Source organism: Channa argus, chromosome 21 (genome assembly GCF_033026475.1).
Source record: "Channa argus isolate prfri chromosome 21, Channa argus male v1.0, whole genome shotgun sequence".
Lineage (NCBI taxonomy): Eukaryota > Metazoa > Chordata > Actinopteri > Anabantiformes > Channidae > Channa > Channa argus.
In genome coordinates, this window is record NC_090217.1 from 16,470,440 (window position 1) to 16,482,903 (window position 12,464).

Here is a 12,464-nt window from a genome sequence, read left to right on the forward strand (position 1 = left end):
TAAGCACCCATTTTTAACACTCAGGAAAACCACAGCCATCAGCTTTTTTACTTTCTAATTCCTCCATGGTGAGTAGTAACACATGACTTTCTGCTTGAATTTCTGCTGGAATAAAAAGGCATGTGATTGGCTCGCACCCAGCTGTAGCCGAAGCTCGGGTTCCTTCGCACAGCTAGGCTCCTTCTGTGTCGGAGGCGCACAGTGGCAGAACTCAGCAGTGTAGCTGGTTTTCCATTGACAATGAATGTGCAGCTGCAGCTGCTCCAGACTTCTGTATGCATATGTGAATGCCCACTTAAATGCTGGGTTCTTTTAGCCATTGTTGATATTCAAAATACGTGGCAGTTGCTCTGAACTCGGTCACAATTTCTATTCATTTCCAATGTCCTGCACAGGTGGCTTTAATTTTCACTTGATTCGTCCTATTTGTCACATTGGACAGACAGCTCCAGCTCACCGCCCAACCATTCAGTGCAATTAAAAGCTTAATGACAAACTCCACTTCAGTCTGTCTCTGCCGGCTGCACAGTTTATTGCTATAACCAAGCAATTAGATTGGTGCTATTTCATGGACAACTGGCAAAATCTACCTATCCTGGCTTAACCCGGCTCACTCCTTTCAAAGCTCAATCAATAGATGCAGCAGCCCTCACGGTGACAATCACAACATTCAAATTCAGACTCCCAGTCTCTTTTTTTTTCACTCTCTCCCCCACTTGGCGTTCTCCAGAACATTTATAAAAGTGACAGTATCATTCCTGGGAGAGAAATGCCTGTACCTAACTTTGAGACCGAATACTGAGAGGTAGAGGGTCAGAGAGCAAAATGGAGGAATGAGGAGTGGAAAGGAAACACCAGAGGGGCAGAGGGGCAGGATGACACAAACAGGAAAGTGATGAAATGTGTTTGATTACAGGGTGACACCCACTGAAGCTTCCCCATACCTTTTTTTTACTCTTCCACTATTCAGTCACACTACACTCTTCACCTCCCACACATCATCCACTAACCGCCCACCACCTCCGCTCCCCATCCACCATCTGCGAGGGTCCCCCGGTTACCTGGCAGCATCGCTTGAGCGCCTGTCAGCACTCTGGAGTGTCACAAACATTTTCCCAAGACGGACGTGAATGAGATCATTGTCCTTCGAGTAAGAGGGAGAGCAGGGGGGAAAAAAAGAGGGGAAATAAAAGAGATGGAGAGAAGCTAACAGGAGACAGGGAGAGGGGAGGGAAGAAGAGGACAGGAGTGGAGAAAGAGGGTAAGAGGAGAAAAATTACATGCTTGATAGAAGATAGAGGGCAGGGAAGGAGATCCTGTCAATAAAAGAATATTAGGGGAAATACAAAGGGAAAAAAATGATGGTGGAAAGGAAGATTGGGAAGAGAGGAAAAGATTTCGAGAGAAGCAGGACAGAGAAATCAGGGAAAGGTGAAACGAAATAAAGATGTGCGGGAAAGATGGAAAAAAAGTAAAGAAAAGGCTGGAAAAAAAGCAAGTGACTGGTGAGGAGGGTTATAAAGGTGGAAATGCAAAAGGAGAGAAGAAAAGGAAATAAGGAAAGGGAAGGAGGAGGAGGAGGAGGAGGAAAAAGTGACAGGAAAATTAGACAAGTATAGAGACAGAAAACAAGAGCAGACAGGAAGAGGTTCACTGAAATACAGTGCGTCACACCGTCGCCATATAAACGGGATGTGATGTTACACTGGAAAACTTCTTTTTAAGCTCAGCAGGCCGGAGCAGGTGCAAGTAAAGGTGATATTTATTAGCAAAATGAAAATTAACCAAACTTAAACAAAAAGGAATTAAAAAAAAAAAAAAAACTTACAAAAAGCTGCAACCTCCTCTACACCACTTTTGTGGAACCTACATCCTGTCCAGGTACAAATGGGGTGAGGTGCCAACCTGTCTCCATTTCCCATTGAACCGATGATGATTAATTGATTAAAGTGCAGATCCACTGCACCTTTACAGTAGAAACATACCCAGTGAAAACACAGGGAACATTTCTGAACAACAGCAGAAAAAAAAAAAAAAAAAAAAACAAAGACAAAAGCTTAACTCCAACCATAACTCTAACAAAACATTGTTAATGTCAGGGAATAGGGAAAAGAGAGAGTGACCTTTCCACACAATATGCAATGAAGCAAGTCCTCCTATCTAAATGACGTCCTCTGTCTCTACCCTCTTGCACCATCCTTAGTGGGATTTATTGAAATGTTGCAGGGTGGCGGGTGGACGTGCTGGTGGTGTGTCCTCCATGACATTGTGAAGACCACCAGTGGCACTGCTGTGGCTGGCTGGTGTATGGAGCATCACACATCCATAAAGTCTTCATGGTGACTGTAACAACAACAGGAAGTTGTTTCACACCCTCCTCCTTACAAAAAATCTGTGTCTAAACACTAAATAATGACGGTCTTGTCGGCACTAAACATTATTCAGTCAATTATATTAAGATATACAAATATTCCAGCATTATAATAGTTTAATCATAAATTTGAGCACAAACACAAACTTCTAATTTTCTAACCCAGTGCACCCGTCAATTATTGTCCAATAACGCCACCCTGATATAACATGTTCTGCCACCTTGTTGTGGAGAAGAAAAATGTCTACTCTACATAGTGAGTAAACAATCTGTCCTCCTCCGTGCTCCGATCTGCCCAGGCAACGTGTTACCAACACCGAGGTAATTACAGTTAAGCCAAATTACTGCAATCAGATTGTAATCAGGAATCAGATTACTCGTGTCTTGTGGTTTACCTGTGTCACCCAGGGTTCCCACATCTCTGCAAATAACTCGCTAAACGGTGTTTAGATGTTGCATGATGTTAAACACACACTGTAACTGTATGTGTGACCCCGAAAAGCAATATGCAGCTTTTATGAATCAATCGGCCTGTGACAGCACCTCTTCACATTATCATCCGTATATTAGAAGAAAGTCACATAACTGGGGAAGTTTAGTGTGTGCCAACAGTTGGAAAGAAAAGACCAATCTGTTGGACAGTAGCATTTTATTAACAGGCTGCTTGTGTTTTTACAGGCTGTAAAAACACAACCGCCAATATCAGCATTACACTCTCGATATCAAATGTAGTGGCAAACAATAAAGGACTGAATCGACTTCCATGACCTTCTGTGTGCCTGTGCCAATGAAAGACTTCCATTGTTCCCAAATTATCAGATGACCGAGAGGAGGTGGTGCCAGCATTGACTGTTAAGATAATGCTCCTCAGTTGTTGTTTTTTTTTTTTTCCTAGGGAAAGATTTTACATCAGAATCTCATGACTTCTAATTCAAATTGTGGCCCAATAAAATGTGGATAATCTCCTCTGGAGTTAAAAAAAAAAAAAGAGATTTCTAAAAGAAAGTACAAGTTGGGAAGTCATTTCTATATGATAGTAGGAAGAGATTTTATGTCATTGTTTACAAAAAAAACATTATCTAGTATTGTTGAATGACAAATTACTACAGTGTCTTTAGGAATCATGAACACTTTAAGCCTCTGTGTATGTAAGTTAGACTCACTGAGTCACACTTTACCTTTAGATGTAATAAATACTTTGCGATTATGGTTCAGATATGTATGTATGTCATTATCATTCCCTCCTTTTACTTTTCTAAACACTAATATGAAACGACCACATTCATTTAAGAGTCAGATTCCAATGACACAAACATCAGGGGCTGGGAAATAATCTGTGACAGGAAACACCAGGGTGGGGAGGGTCCCACCAAATTGTATTTTAATGATTTTTTGATCATTATAAACTCAATAAATTCCTAAATTGTACAATGACAGGTTAGGAAGTTTTCACTTTTTAAGTCCTTGGTGAATCATGGGAGAAAGTCATCGCAACATCACTTCGCTTTTTTGTTGAGTAAGTGAAAATTGAACAGTAAATAGTAAATATTGTATTCATTTATAATAATTGCTCTTTTAACCTTAATGTTTGTTTTGTCAGTGTATCGCTCCTGTATTATGTACGACCTGTATTCATTGAAAAAGCCACAGTTACATCTGTCTGGCTGCTGACTCACTGTGTCGTGGCTCATTGACATTCCAGGAGACTGAACAACGTCTGCATCTACACCCGAGATATGTAAAACGGAGAGGAGCCTCCTGCTGGGAAAAGCAGTAAAGATTAGCTGTAATCGGAGAGGACTGAGTGGAAAATACGAGGTTTGCTGTCGGCTTTCAAGGACAAAAGTGTGTGTATTCACACACAGATTTGGCTACTGTTGTCACTGAGCCAGCGCAGCCTAAAGGACACATCACCACATGAAGTAACGCACGTCCACGGGTGAAGCTAGGCTGTTTTACTCTCCAGTCACGAGTGACATTATGTTTTCTCAGAAACGTCAGTTCGGTTTCATAAAACTGAACTGTGTTAGTCACAGCGGAGCTGGAAACCTGAGAGAGAAGAAACACACACACACAAACATTGCAAATCACTTCACCAACACCAAGATGCTAATAAAATGACAAATATATCATCTCCGATTTTTATTTAAACATCCTTTGGCTAAGTGAGGCTGTTGTCAGATGTTTTTATCTTTTCAGGTTGTCCAATGATCCCTTCATCCATTTTTGTGAAAGCGGTCTCTTAAAATATTTTTTCAGATTTTGCACATACACCACCTTGGAAACAAGGTGGTGTATGTGATGAAACACATTTCATCCTGCCTCTCTGGTGTTTAAGAGGTGGTTCTAATGGTTTGGCCAACCTCATTCATTTTAAGTGTGGTGGCCAAAATATTAGAACCCCCTTTTATTAAAATGCATTCCAGCACGACTCCACAGAATTATCACCATTTATTCAATTCGCCTGTCAGTGGTCAGTGGCATAACGTCTGGGAACTTAGGAGACCAAATTTTTTTCCCATGTTTCTTATTGACTCGTCACACCACAGGACAGTTGTTCGCTTTCCCTCAGTCCATTTTCATGAATGGTGTTTCTGTATCTTGTTTATGTATGGTTATTTCTTTGCATAGTGAAGTTTTAACGTGTATTTGTAGATGCAGCGACAAACTGACAGTGATTTCCAGAGGTGCTTCTGAGGCTCTGCAGTAAATTCCACATCTGAATATAAATGTAGATGTCAGCATCATGGAAATCAACACTATTGCTACTATTTTCCTCATTAGTATTCTGATCGGAAAAGGGAGCAGTCGCACCGACAAACAGGATGTCTTTCGATCCAGCTGTGGCAGAACAATCTCATTCATGCACAGTTCCTGCCTGCGATGAGACAATTTTCCACACCGTAGTAAACAATATCTCAGTAGCCGCTGTGTCCTCTCTCCGTCAGTCCAAGTGGAGACAGTAATTTTAGGAAAAGATAACAATTGCGGTGCTGGATTCTTTCTGTCTATTGTATTTGAGCATCTCAAGCCCCGAGAAGGACTCTTGTGAATTCCTTATGTGAGACTATACTGTCGGAATCCAACATGTGTCCATTCACTTGTCCACAACAGAATGGAACTTAATTTTATTTTGCAGCAGGACGTTCACTGTGCACTGAAAGCAAACTCAGAAAATGAAAATTGATTTATTACCCGTACACCAGCTGCGGCTTTTCAGGAAAATAAAAACCACAGCTGTCCGAAGCAAAAAAGACGAGGCGTTGGCTGTCAAACAAGTTCCGGCTAACTCTGCATTTTCCAAGTCCATTTGCATTGTCTTTCAACTGCTGTTTGGCTCCTGGGGGAAGATAATCCCAGCAGAACAATGGCGTTATCTCATGCAAAAGAGGAACTGAGCGTTTCACGCAAACACAGGGAGGTCAGGGATTGGCTGAGAGACAGCTGTCCCTATCTGTCGGCCTATCGCTGACCTTGGGAAAGAAACGGGAGGAGGTTGAGTCAGCTGCCACGCTGCTGTTTTTACTGGCAGACACCATATCACCTGTGGGTGTAGACAAGTGTGTGTGCGTTTGTGTGTGTGTGTGTGTTTGCAGCCTACACCACCTGCATATTCAAACGGAAAAGGGAGATGACATTTACTTTGTGTGTCTGCAAGCAAAAGACAAGACTTGGCGTCCTGGTTGAATCAGGGAACAAATAGGTCATAAACACATAGTGTATTTGTCCCCTGGTTTGCTGACCTCATGGTTTTTAACTGCTGACAATAAAGGGAATTTTAGGTGCAAGCAAAACCAAAGAAAAAGTGCCTAAGGCGTTTTTTTACCTGCTGCGTTTACTCAAAGTCTCATAAACAGCTGTGGGGTGGATGTGAATCTACAGCCACTTTGCAAAACTCAAGTTTCCATTTCTTTAATGGGGATCTCTTGTAACTTTTTGCCTCGGACATGTATTTGTCTATAAGCATTTTACGGCCAACAGCTGCATGAGCAAGACCTTTGTGCAGGCGTCTGACTTCCACTTTAAGGTGATAACATCTGCCAGCCACATTTTGCAGCCAGAAACATGAACAGTCGCTGGCTCGAAAATGAGAAGCCTCGTTTGTCTAGAACCAAACATCCATTTTTTTTTCTCTGAAATCATTTCTGGTAAATCTGCCAGTGGACAGGTGTGTATGAACTAGTAAATAAAAATGATTCCAGCTTTAGTCTGTCAAAAGAAATTTCTACCATAACAATTCACAATTCCCAAAGAAAGGTCAGTAGAGAATCTGTTCCCATAAAGCACAGTGTGTGTGTGTGTTTGTGTGTGTGTATGAAAGCTCTCAGTCTGGGTTTTATGCAGTTTTTAGAAGCTGCAGAGACCAAGGTGACATTTCTGCTCTTATCACAAACTTTCAGCTCTAATTGCTGAGAAAGGCTAAGCTGAGCCAGCTGACCATCAGGTGCTGCATGTGTGTGTCTGTGTCTGTGTGTGTGACTATACATTGTGAGGGTGTGAGAGTAAGTAATATCATTTTGACTGATATGATTTTGACACATTACCAAAAACACAGTGAGCACATGATGAAGCTCAAGGAGAACAACTTGGCTTGTCCCTTCAGAGGTCACCACAGTGGAAAGTTTGGCACCTCCCATTTTTTATCTAGGCGGGTGGGATTTGAACCCGCAGCCTTCTGCATCCCAACCCAATGCTCTACCACTGATCCACCAGCTTATTTTATTTATTTATTTTTCGTACTTTCAGCTTATCCCGTGAGTCCGCATGTTGATTTGGCACAGTTTTTACGCCGGATGCCCTTCCTGACGCAACCCTCACCAATTTCTACCGGGAATGGGCTGTTTGGCAGCTCAATAACAAATGTCCTAATATTTATTTCTTCTAATCAAACATTAACTTTGGGATGCACATTGGAAATCCAGTGTAAACTAAGCTTGTTCTACCATTGACCAAAACAAGAGAATTCTATTTTTTACTGCAAATCCAAATATTAAACATTGTGTCAAGTAATACTGTACATGTTTCTAATGTTTCTAACTTAGAAACTTGTATGTTTTACGTTAATATCATCCTACAGACAAGATAAGGATCTGTAAAGTGCCCTGAGATGACTTTGTTGTGAATTGACGCTATATAAATAAAGTTGAATTGAATTGAATTGAATAATAATATTAGTCACACAGTTCGCAAACTAAAGCCGAGGGAAGAGATTCATAACTCAGACTCTGGAGTTTCCCTTTCAGATGTGTAGCCAACATCGGGAGATACTCCGTGTGAGATGCATTTCGACTTGTGAAGAAATACTCCACGTAATTGGGACAGGGGCTGGTGCTTGGACACTTTCAGCAGGGGATGGGACATGACACAAAACCAAATGTGTGAAAGTGACAGTGTTTTGTTTGTGATCTGATAGTTGCTCTTCCTTATACTGTGGTGGTTTGAGGATTTCCAGGTCTCCCCTAACCGACAGAAGTTCACCAATTTCGTTTTCCTCCCAGTTTGACATTGTTGTTGTGTTTGCATGAAGGAACGAGTTCTTCACCTTCAGGTGTTTGTATTTGCCCAGTTTCACAGCAGTTACAGGATTTTTTTCACTCATATTACCTCCTCTATTCACAAATGAGCTCGGGAAGAGATAATCCGGACTTTGCACTGGAGAGCTGGCTGGGTAAAATCCAAGTAATGTCAGGGCCAACAAACTTTGCGTTCACACATACAGATAAAGTCCAGATGTCTGAATGTCAAAATGCCAGTGCGTGTCTGCAAGGGGCTTACGTCTTTTGTCACTCTACAGACCCTTGGTAGGTAGGATGGGTTTAACTAGACAGATCAGAAATCAGAAAGATTGCGCTGCTTTGGAACATTGGTTAGACAGAGAAGAACGAGGACAGAGATGCCCATGACTGTTGAAGATGTACACATCGGTAAAAATCAAGTATATCCTTAACTTTGGGTGATAATTCTCTTCCATTCCATTATTAGTGAAAACTGCTCAAATTACACATTCATAGTCATTTAATTAATCTCTATCAAAATAAAAATATTGATTAGTGAAGCTTTGAAGAAACACAGCTTTAGGTTCTGAGATACCTTAAGGCAAGTGTCAACAGCCTGTTAAAGCTCCAAATGATGATCTAACTCAACCAAAGAGATTATATCTGATTCATGTCCATTTGAATCAGACATCTATGAATCACAGAGATGATTGATGATGATGACCCTGTGGACCCCGGGGGGGCAGAATCGCTCCAGACTAGCTGAACTAGTTTCTCAACAAGGCACCTTACCTTCAAATCCTTTTCACTTCATTCTTACCAATCGGGTCATTAACATAGAAAGTACAAAACACAGAGTTTATGTACAACTGAGCAGATGGCTAAGTATTCTTGAATTTTTATAACCCACTGCACAGCTCACTAATGGATAATTACATAAAGTATAATGGCTTAATAATGCTGCATAGTTAGAACGAAGATCTGAAGTATGAGATTCTTTATTTTATGTTCCTCATAATCCTCCACTGCCGAATGATGAAACTTACAATAAAAACCACTTATCGTTGCTCTCACTTGCATCCAAAGTCGAACAGAAATCCACAGAAAAGCACAAGCGAGTTGGCTTTAATTCTGATGCACAGCCGGAATAAAGCCCCCATAAAGCAATCTTACACCTATCTATCTTCTGCCCACACAGTTGGGAGAAAAACAAAACAGCAAGTGTGTGAACAATCTGCTCTCCATTCTCGGTGCTGATGAGCTGTCTGAGCTTCTGATGGAGCCCGTGGAGTCGGGCTGATGCCAGATGTCCCAGAAAAAAAATAAGCCTTTCTTTGTGTACCTGCTATCTCTTTTTTTTTTTTGCCAAGCGCACTGAATAATGAAGCCGTCTAAGGGGCTGCTGCATCCATGTTCCTGAGTGATCCGTGACTCTGGGTGTGACGGTGATGTGGTTTGATAGGAGTGGCAGCTGACTCCCTATAATCTAAGTCATAAACATACCCAAAATGATTATATGGCTTTTGTTCAGCGGTTAACAACACTTGGAGTGAGCCAAATAGCTAACTCGCTGCTTCCTAAAGGTTGGCATGACAACCAGTCAAACGCATACAAAGCGGGTCATCAGCAGTGATGGAGATGATGTGCCAGAGAACATAGAGAAGTTAATGAGCTATAAGTTTTAAAGCACACGCTACAGCAGTTGTCCTGTATAAGTTTACTGGATCGTAGACCTGTTTTAGCTTGAGTATCCGGCGCCTTCAAAAAAGTTGGGATAGTGTGTAAAATGTAAATAAAAATAGAATGCAATGATATGTACTATATGTACAGTTGGTAGAGGCAGTCATCCACGGACCACAGGGTCGGTGGTTCAATCCTGGCTTCCAGCTATATGTCGAAGTGCCTCTGGGTGAGATGCTGGACCCCCCAACAGCCCATTCCCATCCCCAGCTGTCCAGTGACGGTCCTAGCCGGGTAGATATCGGGGAGGGTTGCGTCAGGAAGGGCATCCGGCGTAAAAACTGCCAAATCAACGTGCAGACAATGATCCACTGTGGCGACACTGAACTCACGGGATGAGCAGAAAGGATATTTAAAAATGTACAGTGAACCCTTAGAGCTCGTAACTCGAACAAAATCGAGAAAAGCGCAAGCAAATTTAAAAAAAAAAAAAAACAACTTCATCAATTTGACAACACAGGTGCAGCATTAGGAAAAAGCTACAACCCAGCTGTCAACCCTATGCACAACTATGTGCATTTACATTTCGTCAAATTAATCTTGTCAGCAGGATGATAATTAGCAAAGTGCTAATACTAGGTCATCAGTGATATAGCAAAAAGAAAAAAATCATAAAACTTACATGTCACCCAGATCATTTACGTACCCACAGGTGGCTCCAATAAATAAAAATGAAGTGAGTTTTTAAATGTCCACAAAACAAAACTGTCATGTCATTAGTGGCAACTAAAAACTGAGGGACATTTGGATTAGTAAATGTATCAAAATAATGCAAAGACAACATGTTGAAACAAACTTTGTCCCAATTCACCTGATGTAAATCTTAATTAGCTTATCCCACACGTGGCCTCACTGCACGACTGAGTCCTGCTAAACAAGTAGCAATAGAAAGTTATAAATCCCCCCAAAAAGGTTTTTTTTTCCTCATTTAAAAGCTGCTTGTATTGATATTTTTATTTTAACAAAGAGTCTGACTGCGTCAAACCTACAGATTTATCACGCGTCTCTACAATCCCCCCTGAGCTCTACAACGTGTTTTAGCCAATTTTTCAGTGTCACCCGGCTCGTAGAATTCCCAGCAGCTGCTGACAGCTGTTTTCGGGCGAAAGGTGCTGATAAACCCACTGTACATTTCCCACGAAGCTGCAGATATGCAAGTTAGTGAGTAGCTGGTGTGTGGGAATAGAGTACATTTAGTCAATGCCTAAAAAGTCCAAATGCTCTGTGTCTGCTGGACAGAGATGTCCACTACTCGTAAAAACCAGTTATGGGCCAAGTCTCAAGGTTCTAAAGTCTCCAACAGAATGTGAATATTCCAAGAGCATCTTCTCGTTTATAATGATATAGTTTCATGAACTAAGAAGTGTTCATTGCGGGTGAATACTGAGTCCATCTGAGCTGCACCAGCCCATCCAACTTTCCCCGTGTGGAATTCTGCAAACCTGCAGAGACGCAGAATTACTGACTAACATGCACATTAACCAGTTTTCACTTGGTCGAATGCTCATTAGCCAGAGCTTTCAAGTGCTTAATCAAGTTGGACACTGGTCATCAGTTTTCATATCTTTACAGGATTCAACTTTAAAGAAGACAGAAAGTTGTGAAATCCCTGGATCCTAAGGTACAAAACCTTATATTGCCGGACATGCAATAACTTCTCCACCCTAAACACCCATGCTACAGGAACCTTAAAAGCAGAATGGTGCCTTTTGCACGTCTCTTACCGTTGCACCAAAAAGGCAGTGAGCATAATATTTATTTTTCATCAAACAAAAAAAAAACTGGATCACAATTGTGCAATAGTGCAATTGTCTGGTTGGGTTTAGGCATAAATTTACATGGTTAGGTCTAGGAAACTCGTCCTGGCTAGGCTTTAACGCAGCATACATCATATATGAGCAATGGCTCTTTTTCATGGTGCAGAGAAATAATAGTGTGAAATCATGTGTCACGTCCCAGTTGTAACAATAACGTTAAAAGTGTTTCACACTGGACTCAATTTTCAATCTCCTCTACTTTGTATCTCATCCACCAACCCCATCCCCTCTGACTAAAAGACCGTGTGAGTCTGCATACGAACTGTGGTCAAAAGACTTGAAAACATGGACTTAATGAAGTTGAAATAAAATGAAAACTTGAATCACTGGGTAAGTTTAGCCCCCTTGGAGTATAATGATCATGTGAAGATAAACACGAATGATTGCTCCCTTCTCACTGTTTGATCCTCTAGCCCTCTGAGGCTGATGTTGCTTCATCATTCTCCTTTTTTAAGTAAACATTTTTCAATAAGAAAAAAAAAAAAAGTTTGTGAAGCCTAAGAGGCTGAACAGACTAACCACTAACAAAGTTCTTCCATAAGGTGCAACTTGAGGGGTTATGAATAAAGGTAAGTGAAATGAATCTGGTGATGGTCACACGATAAACTGTAATTATATCTTGCAATACTGAAAACCCAAAGAGGAAATGTTGAGAGAAAAAGTTAAGTTATTAGTTGTGAAAAGAATTCTATGTAACATGTTGCAAATTTTTTGGAACTAGATCCTTTAATTGTATCATTTTCTCCTTACATCTCATTATTAAGTAACATGGAGATTAAATGGAGTAATATTGGAGTGGATATTAAATGTTATCTACAAAGCAAGGCAGTGTGGGGGATTAGTCTTAGTAATTAGTTCTTCCTTGCTGGGGGTCAATGAGTCAAACTGGGATTAAATTCTATGATAAGGACCCCAACAAATCTGGCACAGTGGCTCCTGCAAAGCACTTGCAGCCACATGCACGTGCTTCCACAAGTTCCATCAAAGAGGGATGTCGATAGTGAAAGATCCTCTGGTGGTCAACGCACCTGCTGATACTGA